The sequence below is a fragment of the Pleurodeles waltl genome, chromosome 1_2 (assembly GCF_031143425.1).
Source record: "Pleurodeles waltl isolate 20211129_DDA chromosome 1_2, aPleWal1.hap1.20221129, whole genome shotgun sequence".
Taxonomy (NCBI): Eukaryota; Metazoa; Chordata; class Amphibia; order Caudata; family Salamandridae; genus Pleurodeles; species Pleurodeles waltl.
In genome coordinates this window covers 448,046,167-448,071,766 of record NC_090437.1, presented here as the reverse complement: position 1 = coordinate 448,071,766, position 25,600 = coordinate 448,046,167, and positions in this window count along the sequence as shown.

The window sequence follows — 25,600 nt, the reverse complement described above, 5'->3', positions numbered from 1 at the left end:
GGATGGCAAACTTCTGCCTTAAGTTGAATGGGAGAGAAACAGAACTGAAGGGTCATAGACGAAATCCCCAACTCTCTCTAGAATGGCTGAGGTCCTTGGGTAATCCACCTAACCCTTCCTTCCTGTAAGAAGCTGGCTTTCAATATAGTGCACTAAAATGACGTACACTGTGCAGAGAGCCCAGTGAATCCCCAGTTGGTATTGCAGAGGCAAAAGTAGATAGGACTAATGCTGTATTTGTGGTGGCGTGGGTGAGCAGTTAGACTTATCATGGAGTCTTGTTAGGCCTTTGTTGTACTCACAGAGGCAATAAATGGCACACACACTCAATGAATAAATCTGAGACCGATTTAGAAAAATAAAATTTGCTTTTATATTTTCATTGAACCAAAGAACTTTATTATAAGGTAAGCAGTTTTTAAAAGCTAAATACTTTGCAGTTTCAAAAATCAATACAGTGCAAGTTTTCAGTTCAGCATTGTTAACCTATAGGTAGAAAACAAGAATGCAGTTTTGCTAGTAAGTGCACAGCTTACAAATCCAGTCTTCAGGATTTTAGGTCAACACCAGGCAAGGTTCAAATCATGCCAAGAGTGCAACCACAACGGCATGGGGGCGGCTGGGTGCAGAAGTCGAATTTGGAGTTGTGTGCCCAATGTTAACCAGTGGAGACTGGGGGGTGAACGAAGATGCGCTGCTCACTGGTGAGTAAAGTGGTGTCAGGGGTCGGTCTCCTGGGGTTGAAGTAAGCACAATAGGGGCCACAAGGCAGCACCAAGCTTACACCCTCAGCAGCAGAGGGGCGGCCGGGTGTAGAGTGCCAACACAGTGTTGGGCGCCCTAAGCAGGTCCATGGTGGAGAACAGTTTTGGAAAAAGGCTACAGGCTCAGGCCAGGAGGATGAACGAAGAAAACCCAGAGCTGCCCAGGTATGTTTTGATGCCAGGGGAGGTAGGGACATCAGCGGTCCAGCTCCCCAAAGCCTAGTGTCTCCAGGTGCAGGGGTGTCCTTTGGCTTCAGGAACAGCTTACCGGGCAGGTCATGGTCAGGGGGAATCTTCGATTTGAGACTGCAGGCTTTGAGGCAGGGTCCAGCAGGGATCAGCCCATGGTGGACTCAGATTTAGAATCAATGGGGAGTCTTCGCAGTACTGATGGGCCACTTGGACTCGGCTGTGGGGGTTGGGTGCAGAGGTAGTTTTGTGGTTCCTCAGGGCAGAGTTCTGTTCTTTTAAAGTTGGTATCTTCTTGAACAGGTCCTCTGTTTTCGGGCGATCTTTATCGAAGGCAGACAGTCCTCCCAAAGCTTTGAAGGCCGTTGGGCTGCAGGAGGGGCGTCTTTTGGCACAGGATTGTCAAGGACTGAGGACTGGCCGGTAGGGCTGGGGCCAGGTCAGTTGGTGTCTGCAGTCTTCTCTGCTGATGTGGCTCTGTAGCATCTGGTTCTTCTTTGGTAGTCAGGAATCTGAGTTCTAGGTTTCAGAGGTGCCAACTAAATACTGAATTTAGGAGCATTACAGAGAGTGCCAGGTGGTAGCCAATGGGCTACTCACCTTTAGGGTGACTACACACTAATTATGACCACTTCTGCTGGGATATGGGCATAACTATAACTCTAGTGGCTTAATTCCTTTCAAACAAGATGGAGGAATTTAAAAAGTAGTGTCCACTTCAGCTCATCCATCTTAGGGGTGGGACAGCATGAAGTGAGCACTCCTCCTATTTTAACTAATTTTCCCGCCTGTGCTGCCGCCAAAAGTGGGGTCAGGACAGGGGGGTTAGTCATGTCTACAATTTGGAGAGACCTGAGTCGTATTACAAAAGGCGCCAGGGCCTTTGAAACTCCCTGCCTTGGAATTTCCATCCTGTCTGGGAGAGGAGGTAACACCTCTGCCCAGTGCAGGCTTTTGTCTCAGCCCCTCGAGAGTGCTGGCTCCCACAGTGGGGGCCAGAAACATGTCTGTGGTGGCTGAACTGGTCAGGACCAGTCAGACAGCATGCTAGTAGTTTGTCGGTTTTCAGGGGGCTGCTCTATGGTGCCCTCTGTGTGCATTTACTTTTAATAAATCCATCACCGGGATCAGTGAGGGTTTATTTTTCTAAGATCTTTGATATAAAACATCCGAGGGTTCAGAGAAGCCATCATGTATCTGTGGAACTTGTAGTGACCAGTGTCCAGCACATGCATTTAAAATGGCTTTCTTGTACATTTACTATGTCTGAGAATCGACACAGACATAGCAGGGGCATATCTGCTTACGCAGATAAGCCCTCACATGTAATATAATGCACGCTGCCTTAGGGCTGTAAGGCCTTCTAGAGGGGTGACTTACATATATTGCATGCACTGTTTAGGGGACATGGCACTCAGGCTGTGTGCCATATTGTCTTTTCAATTTTGGAAGCACTTTGTCACGCAGCCTGCAATGGTAGTCTGCATAAGGTTGGTGCTGGGATCCTCAGAGTGGCACATGTTGTGCTGCAGTGCTGCAGCTCTGAGGAGCCCTCGTCAGTACCCATGCCATAGGTACCAAGGGTACCATTTACTATTGACTTATAGGGGGCTGAAGGGTGTGGTCACTTGGGGATCAAGTGACCAGGTGTCTTGTTTTAGGGAAGGAACATTGGCAAGTTGCATCTAAAAACAGGCAAACATTGGGGAGTGCTGCAACCAGGACCCAGCTCCCTACACCCCCACATAAAAAGGCCTAGGTATTTGGATGGACAGCTCTCTGTCTATGGATGCACAAGCAAAAAAAGCTGCGGCCTCTTGATCTGGCATCCTCAGAACTTTGCGTAAAATGATGGAACATCTACCCACCCCATCCAGAAGAACTGTGGTTCAGTCGCTAGTTCTTTCCCCACTGGACTACAGGAACTCCTTATACATGTGCTTAGCTAAATACATTATCAAGAGACTCCAGGTGGTCCAAAATGTGGTAGCTAGGATGCTACTCAAGGCCCCTAATAATGCCTCAGCTAAAAATGCCTTGGCCACCCTTCACTGTCTTCCTGTCAAGAAAAGAATAATATTCAAAGTGCTCTGTATAACCTACAGAGGACTCAACTTGAAAGGTCCTTCCTTGATTAGGGCACTTCTAACACCCTACACCCCCAAACAAACACTATGAAATTCCAATTCCCGACTCCTGAAGGTAGTCTGAATCCAAATGGGCAGATGGGGCGGAAGATCCTTTGCATATCTTGGGCCAGATGTAGGTAGCTAAAAAATTGCGAGTCGGAAATTGCGAGTCGTTGCGAATCGCAATTTCCGATTCGCAAAATGGTATCCAACAAGAAAAAGCAACTTCATCTTGCGACTCGCAAATGAAGTCGCACCGCAGATTGCGAGTCCGCTGTTTGCGAGGTCGCTTTTTGTGACCTTGCTAAAAACGAACACACAAATTGCGAGTGGGTGTCGCAAATTGCGACTGTGCCGCAAATTGCATACAGGTGCAGCAGAACACTCTGGAAAACACTTCCTGACTCTTGATGATGACATCACAGCCAGGAAGTTTACTAATACACCTGGGAGGAGGGAGGACCACACCCATTTCCAACTGCTGAACAGCCAACAGGAGGAACAGCAGCTACAATGGAGGAAACAGCCAGAAAGAGAAAGATAAAGTTTTCTGAAAAAGAACTGGAGGTGCTGACGGATGAATGCTGCCAGCACCATGATCAACTCTTTGGGAGAGCAGCTCTCAGTGTGCCAGAGCTGGAGAAAAGGAGGATTTGGACTGAAATCCAAGACAAAGTTAATTCAATGGGTGTGAGCCACAGGAGCATTGAGGAACTTAAAAAAAGGTGGTATGACCTGCGCTCCCAGACCAAGGAGAGGGTGGCAGAGCGCCTCCGGGAGATGAGGGGCACTGGAGGAGGAGGACCATCTACCATACCACCACCCACACCCTTGGAGGAAAGAGTGGAAGAGACCCTGGAGCCAGAGGCAGTGTCTGGAATAGGAGAGTGGACACGTCAGTGCCAGGACCATCAACCAGTGAGTACCATGAAACATGCATGTACACCCATATCTGCCATACCCCCACCCACCTAGTACACAGCAGCATGCACAACCAAAATAGCTCAATTTCAGAGTAGCAACCACCTAAATGGTGCATTATGGGCAATGTAGTCAAGTAGGCATCTGATAGGCAACAGTTTATTAGGAAGCATACACCAGTTGGTAGATACTGACAGTGTGTTCCCTGTGTCCAACAGGTCTCCCACAAGACACCACCGCCAGCCACACCGTCCAGGGGCCAGAGGGCAGCCACCAGGCAGCACAGGACCCAGGAGCAGCCACCACAGGGACCTGCACCACCCAACCACAGTTCCCTCCAGAGGCACCAGTGGCTATACTGGAGATAGAGGCAGCACCCGGTCCCAGCCACAGTGCCAGCGTACAGGACACAGATCCACCACTGCATCGCAGGCAACGTGTCAATGTCCCTACAGTGTCACAGGGAGAAGTAGGGGATGCCTCCATTTCCGCCGCCGAGGCTACACTCATCCATGGTCAGCGCCTGCAGACAAGGCAAATGAGACTGATTTCAGGGGCCATGCGGCGAATGGAAAGGAACCAAACAACAGGGCTGCAACAGGTCCACACAGAGCTACAACACCTGAACAGCAATGTAGGTGACCTTGTGCTCTCAATCAGACAACTAGTGGCTGAACTTGTCACGGAGAGAGAGGGTGCAAGGTGCCGTGACCGGCAGCTAATCCACCGGCTAGACCACATGGCTGCCTCCATTGTCCGCCTGGCTGTAAATACCACAGGGCTGTCATGCCGCACAGTCAGTCTACAGGTGGACATGGGCCACTTTGCCAGCGATGCGGCTCGTGGGCTGGGACGCATAAGCCATGCAGTGGACATGATGGAGGCATGACAGGTGGCTAGGGGCGCGGCAAACACGCCGCAAGACGGTGAGGAGGGCTCTACTATAAGTAGTGCATCTGCCACAGACACCAGGGTGTTGCGTAGTGGAAGTGCACGGCAGGGAACTGCAGACGCTCCAGGAACCAGCCATGCTGGGCGTCCCAGGCGTAGGGTGTGAGCTACGCACTGACATACAATGGAGGCACATGAGGTTAATGTGTCCTCATAGCAGGTGGACTTTTACAGCCCCTGATCAATAGTTTTTGTAAATAGTTTATTGGTTCACATCATTAAAGTTCTTGTTTGTTCCACTTCACACCTGGGCTCTTTGTGTGTGACATTCGTGTGTGTGGTGACAGTTACCACGTACCTTCCAAAGTATTGGTTTGCAATGTGGTCCCGTCTCTGTCTGCCTTGATTTGCAATGCTTCTATCCCCATGATGGCGATGTGGTAGCTCTTGCACGTCATCCTCCGAATCTGGGTCTGCAGGGGTGAGATATAGCCCACGTCTGGTGGCAATGTTGTGCAGTATAGCGCATGCACCAATGATCTTGAATGCTGTTATTGGGGCATACTGGAGGGCACCTCCACTTCTGTGGAGGCATCGGAATCTTGCCTTCAACAGTCCAAAGGTCCTCTCTATACTATTTCGGGTCCTCCTATGTGCACTGTTGTATCGCCTCTCTGTCTCATTGCTGGGTGTTAAGTACGGGGTAAGTATCCATGGTCGTAGTGCATATGCACTGTCACCTGTTTGGCACAAAATGAACAATGTTAGCTGGGCATAGATGGGTTCCACATTGACATATGTGTATGTCTGCAAGGTGTATTCAGCTATATCTAGGAGGTATCCGTCTCCAAACTCCCCACGTTCTAGGCGTTGGTGTATCCCACTGTGCCTGAAAATGTAGCACTCATGTGTACTCCCTGGAAATTTGGCAACCATGTCAGTTATAACATAATGGGCGTCACATACCACCTGGATGTTCAGTGACTGGGTACACTTCCGGTTGCGGAACAGATATTCCAGATTTGCAGGAGGGCAGATTTGTATATGTGTCCCGTCTACACACCCTATTACATGCAGGAAGTTGGCAATCCTGTAGAATTCCAACTTGGTGCTGTTGATTTCTGCCTCATTCCTGGGTAGGTATATGTATCTGGACATGTGTGTGAGTATGGCATCTAGGAATGCTCTGAAGAACCGTGAGAGTGCACTTTGAGATACCCCACCTGCCACAGCAATGACCCCCTGATAGCTACCCGAGGCCAAGAGGTACAGTGAGCATAGCACTTGCACATGTGTGGGGATGGCGCTGCCATGCACAGTCTGGCGTTGAAGCTGCGGATAAGTAGATCTATTAATTCTAATGTTGCTGCACTGCTGAGTCTGTATTTATCATATATCTCCTCCTCAGTTTGTTGGAAAAGTGTCTGTCTGGTTCTGTATATCTTCTCCTGTCTCTGGCTCCTCCTCCTCATCTGCTGTGCGGCGTGGGCTCTCCTCCTCCTTGCTATCACATATATCTCTGCCATCTTGAGTGACCCAGGTGCCTTCTGGGTCCCCTTTTATACTTTGGTTATGTTTACCACCTGCTCTGAGCTAGTGGTAAATTGGAAGTGCAAAATGGGCTTTTTGCGACTAGTCGCAATTTGGGAGTGGCTATTTCATATGGTTTGCGACTCGCAAATTGCGACTTCCTATTTGCGGGTCGCAAAATGGGGTTGCAATTTTTGCGAGTCGGTAATGGCTTGCGTCGCAATTTGCGATTCGGAAATGGGATTTTTGCATCCCATTTCCGATTTTGCGGGGTTGCAAATTGCGATTTGGGCCATTTGCGACTCGCAAAAGTTTGCTATATCTGGCCCCTTGTGTCTAAGCTGTGGAACACTATGCCTGCAGTACTTAAGAACCATGACAATGACACATGGTTTAGGAAACAGTTCAAAGCTGGGAAGCCTTAGGGTAGCAACATGCTTTAGAAATCCACATAGCATAACAGGTGAATTTGCTTCAGCCCCCTCCAAGGTTGCGGCTTGACTGCCCTCCAGCGCATCCACTCTTACTCAGACAAAACACTTCCTCTTCCACAAAGCCTTCCTCAGAGGTTTCATCATCTTTTTGGATTGCATTTTATCAATGTGATAATGATTATGGTGATTATTTACCTCTACGGTATCTAAGTGATGATACCTGTATAGACTTGTAGGAGGCCAGTAGGCTGGATACCTCTCCTGACTCAGGGTTGGTTTTGCCCTTTGGACCCCCAACTGAGAGGTGTGCATCATTTGCCAAGGTGATTAGACATTATACTTGCAGATGAGATCCTGAACCTACAGCTGCCTTCAGTTGATGTCAAAATAAATGTCCTCACTAAGTTTTTGCATGTGGTCTAGCCTCATCCAAGCTCTTGTGTCCATTTAATGAAGCCCTTCTAGGTACTAGGGCAAAGGCTTGCTCTTGCCCACCATTGAACATGCAGGTGGCCAGGTACTACTGACTGTCGCAGGGCTTCACAGACTTTCCTATCCAGCACCTGAAGCCTGAGAGTTTGGTGGTCCAAGCTTTTACCAGCAAAGTCAACCCAAATGAGTTTCCCTAGACCCTTCCGTAATCGAAAAGGATTGAGGTGCTTAGGAAGTGGATATTCCCTTTCAATAGCTTGGGATTGAGGTCAGTAAGTGCAGCCTGCCTCTTAGGCTGCTATACACATGTCCCTTTGTGACATGGCGACTGAGATCTTGCCCACGGTCCTGGGTGAGTTTCGGGCCTCCTTGGCTCAAACCTTTCAAGGTGGCTAGGTTGCAGCTAAATCTGTCCTTAGGACTGACCTTCTTCATATTACTGACTGCTTGGGGCATCTTGTGTGGTGTGCCACCTGGCACACATGAAGGCAACCCACTGGCTTTTCTGGGGACGTGCAGGCAGTGCTAATGAATATATCATTTGATGGGCCTTGTCTCTTTGGCAAAAAGACTGATTCTGCCCTTAAGCGCTTTAAAGATAGCAGAGCTAGAGAATGTTCCCTGGACCTTTCAACCATGTTTCCTCAGAAGCCTAAGCCCTTTTGAGGGTACTTCCGAGGGTTGGCGTATAGGCACCACCAGTCCCACCACAGACACAGCAGTCACCCCAGTCCTTTTTGTGGCCAGAAATCAAGAAGACACCATGCAGGCCCCCAGGGACACTGCGCCACCAAGTCCTCTGTCCCTGTGGCGTCATCTGCTTTAGTTTACACTTTACAGCGCACAGCCACTCACTGGGAGCCAGGATCAGACATATTCTTCCAGAGTGACAGGTCATTTCATCCAACCGATAGGTTCTCCAGATTGTCCAGGAGAGCTATGCCCTATTATTCCTTTCTGACCCACATCTACTTCCTACGTCAGAGAATAGATTTTGCTGCAATAGTTGCAGTTTGTACTGGTCAAAGGAGCTATTGAGGGTGCTGACCCGGAAAGTAGGGACAGCTTTTTACTCCCACTAGCATTTTCAGTTTGCCGTGCTCACCTTTGGCCTCACCAGGTTAATAAAGCAGGGAAGTTGATATCTTGGTTGAGTTAAAGAGAGGAAGTCGTGAGAGAGGTAGGTAAGGTAGTGGATCCAAGGAGGTGTCAGTTCACTATGGATAAAGAGAAGCAGCTGAGTTGAGTAAATATTAGGAAACACTATACAGCCGCAGGGCTCGGTATGCTAATTTTGAAATAGGTGGTATCCTGGAGAGATCAATTATGTCCCCAGTGTCAGCCACAAACAGGTGTAAAATAGAGGAGGAGCTCAGTGTACAGAAAATTGTGAGTGCAGGCAGGGAAAGTTGCTGGCCCCTATAACTGTCCTATTAAACTATTTCTTTTTTTTCCCAAATGTTATTTTTTTATTTTGTCACAGAAAAGACACACAATGCATACAATTCTAACAGTGTAACATGACTTCAATTACACATTTCACAAATGTGAAAGCCTCATTGCATACCTCTGTATATAGTTGGAAAGAGGAGAGAAGGCATAGGGAACAGTGAAGAAAGGGTTAAGGGAAAATGGAGGGCTGGGAGGAAGCCTCCTGCAAACCTAGACCTCCACCAGAGCTTCCAGTGTTGTGGAAGAACTGCAGAAGTACCTGATATCCTGTGGTAACAACTTTGTCTCACCAGATCAGTCGGGTACATGAGGAGCCAACGTCCAACCATTCCCCACCTGGGCCTTCATTTATGTCTAGAATAGTCTGCACACTTTTTAAACTTAGGCATCCTTTTGGCAAGCAGTGGCCTTGGGTTTTCCATAACATAAATGCACCATATTTGGTCCACCAAAGTCCCATTGAGGGTGGCTGGGGGAGGGGGGTAGTTTTTTCTTTCCAATTTTGTGCTAATGTTACCCTACAAGCTTGTAGAAAGTGTGCCCGTATATGGCCTGTTGGGGAGGACATGAGTTAAACTCTATCTTCTCCTCTATGGCCTAATATCATAACCACAGGGTCTAGTCATCCAGACTGGAACGAATGAGCAAGGGGCAGGACCACCAAATGTGATATATTGTCCCTCTCTGTTGACAGTTTCTCTAGCAAGAGTCGGATATGCCAAACATGGCCCTCAGCCTGACCGGGGTAAAATGCCACCTACAGAGGACTTTAAATGCATTTTCCTTACACTTAATATATAGACATTGTAGCTGCCCTAGCCCATCTTGATTCCCCTCCCCTCATTTATCTCCACTTACATCTATTACCAGTTACTCTTCCCATTTACCCGTGTAGGCATGGCATATTGGCTTAATGTTCAAGTCTATAGCGTGGTGGATGCTGGAGACTAGTGTCCGACTCGTGGGTTGGTCGAATACATATTATCTTGCGTCCTCCCGCAACCTGCTTCTGCCCAGTGCCCCCAACCCCCATGCATTGCCTGTGTTAGTCTAAACTTTTCTGCTTTTGGAGCGAAAAATACATTACTCACTCATCCATTGTCAAGGGTTGGACAGTGCTGAAAAAGTCTTTGAGCCTTTGTGGTCCCAATCCCTCTGATACCAGAAAAGGCACTTCTGTAAAAAATCTGAATTATGAGTTAGAGGGGCCCCTGGCACTTCCCCCATTTTATTTTGTTGCCCGCGCCCTCCCAGCGAGATAATCACAGTGCTCACGACATGGGCCCCTGAGGAATGGCTCAAAGGTGATTGGCAACTAAGTTAAGTGGGTTAAAATATTTATATTTTTTTTGCTTCAGTCATCACATACTGATATATGGCCGTATGTACATACATAAAGGTGTGAAAGATGATGGCGGGATGAAGAAGAAGCGCACAGCCATACAGAGTTCAAACTGTGTGATTTAATAAATGTTTGCTGATACTTACATCTGTTTGTACGACATAAAGAAAGTCAATACCGAAATATAATTTAAAAAAAACATGAGACAGATGGGTGTGGGGGACAGGAAAGAAGTGATTCCATTCGAGTATGTCGAGCTCTACCACTGAGCCAGAAATAATCAACTTTTGTCAAATGCTTAATCAGATGTGCCGGGGGTTTCAATATGTCGCAAGATATGGGGCATGATATTATGGTACTGGTCCATAAACTAGAAAAGATTGTGTTGCGGTGTCAAATATACCACAAAATATCACTAATTAGTACCAAGACTAAGGGGCATGTTTACAAGCCCTTTGCACCACCTTGGCGCTGCCATGTCGTCATCTTTTTTACGCTAAGGTGGCTTTTCTGCTCTGTCATATTTACAAAATGGTGCAGTGCTTGCTTTGCGCCACTTGGCAACCCCTTGCGCCACATTATGCCTGTGTCAGGCCTAATGTATGCAAGGGAGGACATTCTGGCACAGGGAAGCCTGAAAAATGTGGTGAAGTGAAATTTACAACATTTCACTGTGCCTTTTTTTCCATCATTTTTAAAGCCTGTTCAGAGCTTCCTGTGCTTTGCTCCCCTAGCGTCAAAATGTAGCAAAGCACCACAATAGCATCACATTTTTTACGCTATTGTGATAACGATCGCCATGGTGTGCCGTATTGTAAATACTGCACAACCATGGTGTCGTTAGGTGCCGTTAGATGCCGTAGGGGGCTGCAAGAAAAGTGGTGCATCATCTATGATGCGCCACTTTCTTGTAAATATGCCCCTAAATTTATTGGAAAAGTATTGGCAAACAGACTGCTACACCTTTTATCAGCCCTGATATTTCCAGACAAATCAGGGTTCATACCATAGTGAACCACCAGACTGAACTTCCTAACCTATATAACTGTTTGAAGTATGCTAAAAACAACAAAGGTTAACTGGGTGTCTTGTTGCTCGCTGCCAGGAAGGTTTCTGATTCTATAGATTAGTCCAGCAAGCGATAAGTCTGGGGCATAATATCATCTCTTATGTCCTCTAGTTATAGACAAACCCAACCAAATTGGTGAGAGCAAACGGGAAACTATCTGAAAAGGTTGCCCTGGGTAGTGAGATGAGACAGCAATCCTCTGTGTTCTGGAGTAAATAGACCTCATTCCAGCATACTACGGCTTTTAGAAAGCATCACAGAATGTGGTAAATACTCACGATTAATTATTAAGGCCCATATTTATGGATGGTTAGCGTTGCCTTAGCGCCATTTATTTTGGCGCTAAAACGGCGCTAACCTAACTCCATATTTATATTATGACGTTAGACCTGTCCTGCAGCAAAATATTTGGGTTAGCGCCCTTTCTAGGATGTGCGAAACCACCTTGCGTCAATGTGATGCAAGGTAGGCATTCCCCTCCTAAACACAACGCTAACCCCTTAGCGCCATATTTAATTCCTGATGCGAAAATGATGCTAACTAAGGAAGCAGACTCAAAAAATGGCACTTAGCGGCAGATTTATGGAAAGTGGAGCTGCACTGAGTGCAGCACCACTTTCTCTACACCTCTTAGTACCCCCCTACCGCCACCATGTGCGCACCATATATAAAATGCGGTGCACCATGGCACAGGGTAGGGGGGCAATAGCATAATTTCTCATGATGATATTGATGAACTCTGCAGGAGTAGTGCCAAAATATTGGCTCTACTCCTGCAGAGTACATAGGGCCACATTCTACAGAATGGAAGCCTCATTTTAACGCCTGCTCTTGAGCAGGCATTAAAAGTGCCATAAAAAATGGCGCAAGGAAATCTCCAGATGTGGTCCGGATGCACAGACTCAACCAGGGGTCCATTGTAGGCCTGTTGCACCATATTGCGCCACACATCACTGCTAGGGTGCAAACTCCCCATAACATTACATTCAACCCATGACAACTCCTCGCGGTCCTCCATATGATGGCGTCAGGATCATCTCACATAACGGGGCACAAGTGGCTGGCATCTCCCAGTCATCCTTCTCCGTCTTCCTCCCAAAGGTTCTGGATGCAATCCTAAGCCTCACACCCCATCACATCTGCTTCCCAAACACCCAGCTGTGCTGGGTGCAATGGACTGTACACATGTCCAACTGGAGCCACCTGCAGCAACAGAACACCTCTATAGGAACGGCAAGCACACACATTCCTTCAATGTGTAGGCCATTGTGGACCACTGTGGCTCTTCAGCAACATCCTGGCTAAATATCCCAGCAGCGTCCATGAAGCATACATCTTTCCTCATTGCACCATCAACCAGTGGTTCCAGGATGGCAATATGGCAATGGGCTACTCATAGGTAAGCCACCATACCAATCATTACACACAACACATTAACCATCTAGGACAAACAATACAAACACCACACTAAATACACATGGGCAGGGCCACAGAGATGTACAGGCAACAACACATATGCAACATGCCACACTACACTACACATATTGCATATCACAAACACATACATCCAAATGTTCATAACACGGCCACACCCTGACTGGCACATCATGTGTGGACAGGTGGAGCCAGGTGGAGCCAAGTTCCCTTTGCATACAGATGCTGCTAACAAACCACTACAAGTGTCCACAGGTTGACAATTACATACAGATCTCACACACACATTACACCAAACAAAGAAGCACACAGGCATGGCTATGGCATATGCTATGGTCATTTTGAGGAAGTCACACATAGGCACAGTCCCACCTAAACCATGGTGTGCAAGCCTCTGGCAGAACCTAAATCAAATGCCACACAAGTGGTGCCGTAACCAAATATATATGTCAGCTACACATACCTGACATACCTGTAGTGTGCACATACACCTGTCTGCTGCATTGTGTCACACACATACAAATACAAAATTAGCTGCCCTTAAAGACCATGGGGCTGAATCATGAGAAATGGGACCCCTAACAACACCATGTTCCATTGCAAATACCAGAAACGGTCCACCATGGTGCTGAGTCTGTAAAAACAACACTAACCATCATGGATGTCTTAGTAGGACTCGTTAGGAGTATTGTAGGAAAATGGCTCCTTGTTGCAGTTCACCCCCCCCCACACACACTTTTTGCCTGATATTGATGCTGACTTGACTGAGAAGTGTGCTGGGACCCTGCTAACCAGGCCCCAGCACCAGTATTCTTTCACTAAAAATGTACCACTGTTTCCACAATTGGCACACCTCGGGCACACAGATAAGTCCCTTGCAAAAGGTACCAGTTGTACCAAGGGCCCTGTGACCTGCAGCATGTGTTGTGCCACCCTAAGGGACCCCTCACCTAGCACATACACACTGCCAGTACAGACTGTGTGTGTGGGTGAGGAGAAAAAAGCAAAGTCGACATGGCATCCCCCTCAGGGTGCCAGGCCCACAGCCCACTGCCTGGGCATAGGTAGGTCACCCCTCTAGCAGGCCTTACAGCCCTAAGGCAGCGTGCACTATACCACAGGTGAGGGCATAGCTGCATAAGCACTATGCCCCTACAGTGTCTAAATCCATTCTTAGACATTGTAAGTGCAGGGTAGCCATATTAAGTATATGTTCTGGGAGTTTGTCAAAATTAACTCCACAGTTCCATAATGGTTACACTGAATACTGGGAAGTTTGGTATTAAACTTCTCAGAATAATAAACCCACACTGATGCCAGTGTTGGATTTATTAAGAAAATGCACACAGAGAGCATCTTAGAGATGTCCCCTGTATTTTACCCAATCCTTCAGTGCAGGACTGGCTGGTCTGTGCCACCCTGCCACTGAGACGAGTTTCTGACCCCATGGGGTGAGAGCCTTTGAGCTCTCTGAGGGCAGAAACAAAGCCTGCACTGGTTGGAGGTGCTTCACACCTCCCCCCTGCAGGAACTGCAACACCTAGCAGTGGGCCTCAAAGGCTCTGGCTTCGTGTTACAAAATCCGGAGGAGATATTGAGAAAAACAAGGAGGAGTCACCCTCCAGCCAGGACATCCCCTAAGGTGTCCTGAGCTGAGGTTACCCCTGCCTTAGGAAATCGTCCATCTTGCTTTGGAGGATTCCCCCCCAATAGGATTATGGATATGCCCCCCTCCCCACAGGGAGGAGTCACAAGGACGGTGAAGCCACCCTCAGGGACAGTAGCCATTGGCTACTGCCCTCCAGCCCGAAACACACCCCTAAATTGAGTATTTACGGGCGACCCTGAACCCGGGAAAACAGATTCCTGATGATCTGCAACAAGAAGAAGGACTGCTGACCTGAAAGCCCCACAGAGACAACAACTGACTTGGCCCCCGCCCTAACCTCCTGTCTCCAGACTCAAAGAACCTGCCCAGCGATGCATCCAGCGGGACTAGCGACCTCTGAGGACTCAGAGGACTGCCCTGCAACCAAAGAACCAAGGAACTCCGTGGACAACGGCTCTGTCCAAACAGCAACAAAGAAACCATCTTTAAAGGGACTCCAGCCTCACTCTGGAAGCGTTAGTCCCCAACGCTCTGCACCCAACGCCCCGGGCTCGTGTCGAGAAGAACCAACACTGCAGAGAGGACCCCCAGGCGACTCCCACGATGTGGCACCCTGAGACGACCTCCCTGTACCCCCACAGCGACACCTGCAGAGAGAATCCAGAGGCTCCCCCTGACCGCGACTGCCCGGTAACAAAGAACCCGATGCCTGGAAGAAGCACTGCACACGCAGCCCCCAGTACTGAGAGAAACCAACTACCATTGCAGGAGTGACCAACAGGCAGCCCTCATCCTTGCTTAGTCAGTGGATGGCCTGAGAAGCCCCCCTGTACCCTGCCTGCATCGCCAGAGTGACCCCTGGGTCTCTCCATTGATTTCTAACTAAAACCTGACACCTACTTCACACACTGCTCCCGGCCACCCCTGTGCTGCTGAGGGTGTATTTTGCGTGCCTGTTTGTGACCCCCGTGCTCTACAAAACGCCCCATGTCTGCTCCCCGAGGACGCAGGTACTTACCTGGTAGCAGACTGGAACCGGAGCACCTCTAGTCTCCATAGGCACCTATGTCATTTGGGCCCTACTTTGACCTCTGCACCTGACCGGCCCTGTGTTGCTGGGTGTTTGGGGTTGACTTGAACCCCCAGCGGTGGGCAGCCTATGCCCTGGAGACTGAACTTGTAAGTGCTTTACTTACCTGAAAAACTAACCATTACTTACCTCCCCCAGGAACTGTTGATCTTTGCAGTGTCCACTTTTAAAATAGCTTATTGCCATTTTTGCCAAAACTGTGTACATTTCTGGTTTAATTCAGAGTTCCATATTTACCTACGCCAAGTACCTTACAATTTATGAACTTACTTGAATTCTGAATCTTGCGGTTCTAAAATAAATTAAGAAAATAATATTTTCCTATATAAAAACCTATTGGCCTGGAGTTAAGTCTTTAGAGTGTGTGTTCTCATTTACTGCCTGTGTGTGTACCACCAATGTTTAACACTACCCTCTGATAAGCCTACTGCTCGACCACACTACCACAAAATATAGTATTAGTATTATCAAATTTGCCACTATCAGCCTCTAAGGGGAACCCATGGACTCTGTGCACACTATCTCTCACTTTGAGATGGGATATAAAGAGCCAACTTCCTATAAGTATAGAAGACATACCTGAACTTACATGTACCGTACCAAGGGACCCATGTTATAAAAAGCTGTGCCCCCTCCCAAAGCCTGCAATGTGCACGTGTAGAAAGTGTCTGTCAGAAATCATGCATTGGAAGCCTGGAGATACTACTGCACCAAATTACATCATCCTACGAATGTGTGATATACACTCTTGTACACTTGATGGCTGGCACAACCATCATCTGCCACAAAGGGTCACAGAGTGTCATACTGCATGCATAGTGCCACATGATAACATGGACAGCACAGTCTGGCCTTGTAGGGCAACTATAGTGTTTTGATATCTGACACCATATTGGTGCTAGGAGGTGGTAGGTTCCATCTAACAATAGAACACCGCTTCAAATATGGACCACACAACACATTCACCTAAATCATTACTATCATTTTGGGATCAACATAAATTTACCCAGGCCCTGGAGCCACTACCCAAGATTGCCATGTCATTCAACACAGTCCAATGAAACCATTTCACAAGAACAGAAACATACACTGTAGCACAAGCAAGTCTGTGTCACCACTCCAACTATAAAGTACAACTGCCATGGTATGTTCCAAACGACTATCAACACTTAACAACACATCTTCTCTCTTCGTTTGCAGCTGATAAATGGTACGACATAGAGCCGTGGGTGATGACCCCATTTGCCAATTCCACAAAAGTGGAAAAGCGGGCGTACAACAAGGGACACAGGAAAACTTGCAATGTGGTGAAGAGGACATTTGGGCTCCTGAAATCCAGGTTCAGGTGCCTGGCCCTGACAGGAGGAAGCCTCTTGTATGCTCCACACCTTGCATGCAAAATTATTTTGGCATGTGCAATCCTGCACAACATTTGTGTCTGGACAAATATCCCCTGGGATGAACAGGTTGATGTTCTCAGCGACGACAAGGATGACGATGGAGCAGATAATGTGGAGGGTGGAAAAATGAACACTGCTACAGGAGTTTGCAGGAGACTCCACATTGTAGAGAACTTCTACACACAATCACTATACTATAAACATCACATCACATTGCAAATTGCACGAATAAATCACTTTGCACCTGAATCTCCTTGGTCTATGAATTCTCCACTACATACACCATTGGAAAGTGATTCACACCTCAGTGAGCAGGTAAGTAACACAAAGGTGACCAGTATGGTAGCGACATTGCTTTGTGATGTAAGAGGGTCTACTGCCACTATCTCACATATCAGTGACATGCAATTTGAGGCCATGTGACTTCTGAAGGTCTAGATCATGCACCACTACATATCTTGTTCTTTCAAGTGGGCAAGATGCTAATACCTAGCCCATTCACCACAACACCATGCATAACAGGATGCATGCAAGGGGGGCACACATAAGGTAGGGGCTGTCAACAAGTGCATATCAAGTTACGTAGTAACTGAACACTGTCACAACTCATGGTAGCTTTGCCTGCATGGTACATGTGTGACAAGGGTAGAACATCATTGCTAACTGTGGTCCTTCAGTAAATGTCCAGGGATTGTAACCAGTGTCCGATGCTGAGCCTGCACAGCGTATCCATGGGAATGTGTTCTGGCACTGCCATTGGGCACAACCCTGGCACATGGTGGACTGTACCTCACTTATGGCACACACATGTTGGCTGTGGAGTGCGCAATGGGTTGACTGACTAAATTATCAGCTATGGGTGCAGAATCACTATCCAAACACAAGACCCATAGTCACGATCCATAAAGTTATTGGGACAATGCACCACCAAAATTGTATCTGGATCGAATGTAGGCAGTGTCAAATTTTCACTATGTACATGAGGTGAACACTTGGCACACAAATCTGCTGTCTTGACACATGCCTAGAGCAAGTCCAGGAAACAATGTGAAGACAGATGTACGGGTGTATGTCCTAAGTAGCAACGGGTTTGCCAATATCAACAATTTATGACGTGTCTGCATGTATACCTAGAACGCTCTGTATAAATACATCACACAGCACAAAGCTATACACACCACTCATTGTCACTCACATGACAGAACAAGTGCACGATAGCAACAGTAACAAATTGTCCAAATCATGTTGTGGCTTCCAACATCACAATCAAGTGTGGGATGTGTCACAATGTTCAGCATTTTTGAAAAATGTCTGAGACACAACACCAATCTGAGTAAGAGTAGACCTAGACAGATACGTAGCAATTGGCATATGTACTGTACAGCACTGAGATGATTTCACACCTCAATATCAATCAATCATGGTAAGAGTTACCTAGGTTGTGGCATGCTGGAAGAAATGCATATCCATGTTCAATGGAGGTTTTGGATGGTCCGCTTCGAGACACCCACAGATACGTGAAAAAACAACACAGGAGGTGAAATGGAGACAAAATAAGTGCTGTGACAGGAGTAATGTCATGTGGGTGTGGAACTCATGGCATCTCACAAATACCATCAATGGAACCGTAACTATCAAGTAGCCAGTAGAAGGAGATGTGTACATCTTCCAATTACACAAGTCACATGCTGCATCCTGTTCATGTATGACCAGACAATGTTGCTTTTGAAGATGTTTACAAAGTGCAAGCAGCCTAAAGAATGGGAGCAATCTAGGTGACAATACATGCCTTACCTGTAGTGCAGGAATACATGGAGAAGGGACACACATAGACCAATACTAACTGTGCAACACATCAATGTCAGACACTGAAATTCGCAACGGGTGCTACTGCACCCATCGCACCCTTCCCACTCCGCCGGCTCCATTCGGAGCCGGCCTCCTCGTGGGAAGGGGTTTCCCGCTGGGCTGGCGGGCGGCCTTCTGGCGGTCGCACGCCAGCCCAGCGGTAAACACAGAATAACCGCGGCGGTCTTCTGACCGCGTAGCGGTATTCTGTTGGGGGAACTTTGGCGGGCGGCCCCGCCGCCCGTCGAAGTTGGAATGACCCCCTTTGTGTGATTGACTGATCACAGATGTTTGTTAGTTGCTCTTCCCTACCACTAGGATGGTGTGCTCACTCACCCTAACAAGTTAGCAGTATACTATGTCGTCCATTTACTGAAATGTACAAATCACACTAACCAATGTTTTCCATCCATGTCTTGCAGGTGGATCTGCACCCTACACTGTGGGAGAGGTTGCGTGATTCGAAGGCCCTGATGTATCTAGTAAGTGTCATCTTGTGCATAATGAGTACTAATCCAGGATTTGGTGTGAGTTAGTCTTAGTGAGTTAGTCTGTAGTGTGGAATGCCATGAAAGATGGTTTTGCCTGGCCAATGATCTGATATCATTGAAGAATGGATGGTGACATCATGTATGTTGGAATCTTGTACAATGAGAATGACTTGCATGTAGTTCAAGGGACAACGTGTGCTGGCATGGAATTGTGTGAAATGGGAATTGTCATGGCTGCCCAGTTAGTCATTGGTGTCTACCATGATAGGTCTCAGGGCAGCTCCACTGTCAGCACAGTGTCCCACACATAGCTTACACTTACTGAAAAGACGATACAGATGTAGGTGTCTCTAGTGGGCTTATGTAGGAGACACATACACTACAGGTGCCTCAGTACCCTTCAGATATGATGAGTCTGTAGTACTGCAAAGAGCCATATTGTGCTTTACAACAATCAGTAGTGTACACATTTAGTAGACACCTAACCTCCAGATGGTTGTGTGAAAAGTCTATGATTCTTCCCACACCAGACCTCAAGCAGTTTTCACAACATGGTCCTGCCACCATGATATTTGTGAGTGATGTAGGCCACATCACATATCATGTGAATGCTGTGTCCGTACCTGGGGCCTGATTTATACTTTTTTAGCGCCGCATTTGGGTCACTTTTGATGCAAAAGCGGCGCAAACTTACAGAATTCAATTATATTTTGTAAGCTTGCACCGCTTTTGCGTCAAAAAATGACGCAAATTCAGCACTAAAAAAGTATAAATCAGGCCCTTGGTACTTTGATGATGTCTGACATGCATGAGCAAATGATGTACAATGTTACTGGATACTGTTGCAGCGCCCACAGCAGTGGCAAACTCACTGTGGGACTAAGGGCACTCATACAGGAACCATGTGTGTGCCATTGCAAAGGGTAGGGGACTTCAGTTCTGGAATGTGTTAACAACTCTGATGCGCAGCTCAGACTTAAAGCCAAGCTTTTTGGGAAGTTTGCAGTCAGTTGTACATGTGGGCACATCATGGGCAATGACGTGCCCTCTTGTTCAGTATGCTCAAGTCAGTCTTACAACAGGACACATTAGTGTTGATTAACCAAACCTTTGAATAGCAGGTGGAAAGTTACCTGACCCCCTATCATATGGCCCACACCTTGCTTCCATGATGACTGGGCAAGCATTGACCAGGTGTGTTGAGGTGATGCATTGCATGCATAACCCCCTTATGCACAGAGACACAGGAAATCCAGACTTGTAGGGGCATGTGATCCTCACAAGTTAGAAGACACAAATGTTAATCATGGACAATTTCGTCCACTCAGCTCTGGGCCCTGTTGTTTCAAGTGCATTTCTGTCTTTCCAGTGATGTGCATGATACCGATGATGGCTGGTAGGAAATAGTCATAGATGAGGAGTATGTCATTTTTGAGGAATGTGTGTTTGACTGCATGTGCTATCTGCAGTTGCAGTGTACATTATATGTCTGTGCAAACTCCACCTACAACATTACTGAGGCACAGCGGCGAGACTTCCATAGAAGGGCTGAACTGTACCGGCACATATTGGAGGTTGATGATGCCTACCACCGAATGGGCAGCAGATTCCGTTGGGAGAAAGGATCAGGGTATTGGTGTGCCTTTCCCAATGGGGGACCTGCAAGACAGCCACAACTGGACACTGGAGACAAGACATCAGGGGTGCAGGGGGCCACTGCTGGACCACAGCCCTCAGCATCTGCTGCACCAGTGACAACACAGCAACCACCACAGCCACCTGCAGCAGTAGGGCCCAGTCAATTTGAGCAGGACATGAAGAAGGACATTGGCCTAATTTTGACAAGACACACAAAATTGGAGCAGGATGTTGCGGAGGACCGCAAGTTATTGAATCCATCAAGAAAAAGTTTAAAAAAGAGCAAGAAATAAACCCTTCACTTGTGGTACAACATCCCAGTTCATTCCCCTCCCTTTTACAGTTTTGTATGGTTTATATGGGGTTTTTAGATGTGTATTGTTTGGTTGGTGTACGGTAGGCATAGTTAGGTTAAGTATAGTGGGGGTTGCTATTTTTCTACATTTTTTCATTGTATGGGGTTGGGTGGGGGGGTTGTGTTAGGGTATTTGTGTAGAAATACATATATATATACATACACTATATATATATATTTGTTTAGGCCATAGGTTAGGTTAGTACATGTGTAGTCATAGTTTATGTTGTCCTACTTATTTCTGATGGATACAACTACCTGTGGATTCCTCACCTAATGAATTCTCCCATGGCGCCAGCATTCGACGGAAATCTTCTTCCTAGTCTCTGCACGTCGACGAGGACGTCACTCTAGCCCACGCGACGCCGTCTGACGTCATACAGGCAATAAGAGGTCCTCGACGACGTGCCGACGTCAGTTCCCTTTTTTCCGTGCATTCGAAACGGTTATCTTCGAGGGAGCAACTGTTACTTTTGTGGTTACAGTGTATTTTTGCTGCGTAGTCTTTCGCTGTGGTAATAATGTCGCAGAGAAAGTCTGGATTCAAGCCTTGTCGTGAGTGTGGAGGCAAGATGTCAGTGACGGATCCTCATTCCGACTGCCTTTGGTGTTTGAGCTCCGACCACGAAGTCTCGACTTGTGATTCATGCCAGCACATGAATCCAAAAGCCCTCAAGGAACGTGAGGCGAAGCTGTTTATGGCAAAATCGAAAAAGGAGAAGCATCACAAGAAGTCTTCTTCGCCAAGACATCGGCGTCATCGAGACTCCCGGCGCTGTAGAGAATCTCGGCGTCATTCAAAGGAGACTAGTTCCAGGTCTTCGGATCAGCGCCGAAGGACATGGGAGATCAGTCCCACGGTTACGCCGCATCCTTCGACGCCGTTGCCCTCTCCGGCGTCTCCGACTTCACCTGGACAGGCGTCGGTGATTGAGGTATTGGAGCCTCAGGTGTTATCTCCGGCGTCGCAGACGTCGAGGCCGGCGTCGCCTCCGAGACAGGCACCCCAGTATCCGGCTTTTCCCACCCCTGGAGCCGATAGTTCCGCATTCTTGAATGCGATGTATGCCATCTTCCAACAGATGGCTCCAGGGGGTGCTCCGGCTGGGCCTTTGGCCTTTTCATTGGGTGATCCTGCGCCTCTTCGGCCGGCACCCTTTATGCCCTTTCTCCCTTTTGGGAACGTGGGCTCGGCGGCCGCTCCGGTGGCTTCAGAGGGATTGGCCCCGGGGATTTCCATCCCGTCGACGTCGGGATTTCGGCCTGTGACTCCGGTGGGTCCATCTGCTTCGACTGCTCTTTCGTCGGCGCCGAAGTTACCTGTGGCGCCGGACGCGGCGTCGATGGCTTCTGAAGATCGGCGCCGATCTTCGACTTCGGCGGAGGCATTGTCGACTCCGCGTATTGAACAACTGCTTCATTCGAGGAGACGTGCTCTCCGTGTATTAGAGGAGCAGGAGTACCAACGAGCCCTGGAGGAAGGAGAGCTAGAGGACTCGGGTGATGGGCTGTGTGGTCTGGAGTCGGCCAGTGGGCTGGACACTTCCCCTGAGTGGGATCTTTCGTCTCCGGGAGAATATACTGAGGAGGCTGCTTCCTTTCACGCAGTGGTACGGAAGACAGCTAGTTTTTTGGACCTGCCTTTGCCGGTGGTGGAGGCTAAACAAAACCTTCTAACAGAGGTGCTACATCCGGCCTCAGCTGCGGCGGAGCCTCTTTTGCCATTTAATGACGCTCTGCTGGATCCGGTGTTAGAGGCGTGGAAGAGGCCGGCATCTTCCCCAGCAGTTCACAGAGCCGTGGCCAGGAGGTATCGGGCGGCTCCAACTGACCCTGGTTTTCTGTCTAGGCACCCTACGCCGGAGAGCTTGGTGGTGCAGGCCTCCTGTTCATCCAAGTCAGCGCCTGGTTCTTTCCCGACGGTGCCTGGGGACAGAGATTCAAAGAAACTGGAGGCGCAGTCCAAGAAGATTTTTTCGTCCTGCAGTCTGGCATTGAAGGCCACCAACGCAACCTGTATCCTGGGGAGGTATATTCATGCTCTGATGGATGACATTTCCTCATCATTTACAGAGCTTCCCCAGGGTCTTTTGGATTTTGTTTCAAATGCCCAGGCTGCTGCGACCCAGATTATCCAGACTGGCCTGGATACGACCGACTCGGTAGCCAGAGCAATGGGCACAACTGTGGTGGCAAGGAGGCAGGCCTGGCTCCGTAACTCGGGCTTTTCTGCGGATGTACAGTCCACATTGTTGGATCTCCCGTTTGATGGGGACAAGCTGTTTGGAGCCAAGGCTGATTCGGCCTTGGAACGTTTTAAGGAGAGCAGGGCCACGGCTAAGTCGTTAGGGCTCCAAGCTCCTTCTTCCACGGCCTCTTCCAGATTTTTCAGGAGGTTTCGTGGATTTGGGCGTGGCTCTTCCTCCTCTTCCTTTCGGGGAAGATATCAGCAACCTGCCTCTTCCCATCCCTATAGATCTTTTAGAGGGAGAGGTAGGGTCCGCACCAGAGGAGCCTCTCAGCAGCACTCTGCCTCTTCCTCATCCTCTGGCGGGGTGCAGCAGGGGAAGCAGCCTTAGGCTTCCACCATTTCCCACTCACTCCTCTCCTGTAGGGGGAAGATTACAGCATTTTCTCACCAAATGGAAGACTGTTACAACGGACACTTGGGTTCTCAGTATTGTGGGAAAAGGCTACACCCTTCCCTTTCGGGAGTTCCCGCCCCTCATCCCGCCCCGCCCTTCTTATTGTTCAGAAGAACACCTCCTGTTGCTAGAACAGGAGGTACAAGCCCTCCTTTCAAAGGGCGCGGTGGAGTTGGTCCCAGAGCAGGAAAGGGGTCGAGGATGTTACTCAAGGTATTTCCTGATTCCCAAGAAGGATGGTCGTTTGAGACCAATCCTGGACCTGAGGATCTTGAATTGGTTCCTCAAGCAGGAAAAGTTCAAGATGCTGACCCTAGCACAGGTGCTTTTGGCGTTGAACAAGGAAGACTGGATGGTGTCTGTCGACTTGCAGGATGCTTACTTTCATATCCCGATACTCAAGTCACACAGGAAGTATCTCCGGTTTGTGGTGGGATCGCAGCACTATCAGTTTGCGGTCCTTCCGTTTGGTCTTACTTCAGCACCTCAAGTCTTCACGAAGGTGATGTCGGTGGTTGCGGCAGAACTCAGAAGGAAGGGGATAGCAGTATTCCCTTACTTGGACGACTGGTTGATCAAAGCCAAGTCCCCGGAGCTTGTGTCGCATCATCTGCAGTCAACAACCCAGTTCGACCTGGGTTTTTCGGTGAACGAGCCCAAATCTCACCTAGAGCCCTCTCAGCGCCTCCTGTTCATAGGGGCAGTACTGGATACAACATTGGGTCGGGCCTTTCCTCCGCCTCAGCGGATTCAAGATATTCAGGATTTGGTTCCAATGTTTCGAAATGGAGCGGTAGTTCCAGTCCTCAAGGTCCTTCGTCTGCTCGGTCTGTTTGCCTCCTGCATTCTGTTGGTCACGCATGCTCGCTGGCACATGAGGGCTCTTCAGTGGTGCCTCCGAAGGCAGTGGTCTCAACACAAAGGGGATCTAGAGAGTACTGTCAAGATCTCCAGAGATGCTGCTGTGGATTTGAAGTGGGAGATTGCAAGCAACAATCTTTCACAAGGAAAGCCGTTCCAGCAGTCGCCACCAGTGGCCACAGTCATAACGGATGCTTCCACTCTAGGGTGGGGAGCTCATCTGGGGGATCTGGAGATCAAAGGCCTTTGGTCTCCAGAGGAACAGATGTTTCACATCAATCTGTTAGAGTTACGGGCTGTACGTCTGGCTCTCAAGGCCTTCCTCCCTTCCCTTCGTGGTCAGTCGGTACAGGTCCTAACGGACAATACTACCACGATGTGGTACATAAACAAGCTGGGAGGAGTGGGGTCGTACCTTCTCTGCAGAGAAGCTCTTCGACTATGGTCCTGGGCAAAGGACCATCAGATTTGCTTGATAGCAAACCATCTGGCCGGAGTCTTGAACGTGCGTGCGGACAGTCTCAGTCGCCAATTCTCGGCAGACCACGAGTGGCGTCTCCATCCAGATCAAGTCCGTTTAATCTTCCAGAAGTGGGGGTTTCCTCGGGTAGATCTGTTTGCCACTCGAGAGAACGCGCATTGTCCGTTATTCTGCAGCCTCCAGTATCCGATGCAGGGAGCGTTGGGGGACGCGTTTCAAATAACCTGGTGCGGCCAGTTGCTTTACGCGTTTCCTCCCATACCCTTGATTCCTCGAGTATTGAGGAAGATTCGCCAGGACCGGGCTCTAGTCATCCTAATAGCTCCGGATTGGCCAAGGAGGGTATGGTACTCCGACCTTCTCCAACTCTCAATGTGCCCTCCGCTCCGTCTCCCTTTCAGGGCAGACCTCCTCTCGCAGTCGCAGGGGCAGGTTTTACACCCCAACCTCCAGAGTCTGCACCTACATGCCTGGAGATTGAACGGGGCAACCTGAGTTCCTTCTCTCTCCCGCCTGAGGTAGTGGATGTTATATTAGCGGCCAGGCGACACTCCACTAAGTCTATCTACGCTAATAGATGGTCTAAATTTGTTGC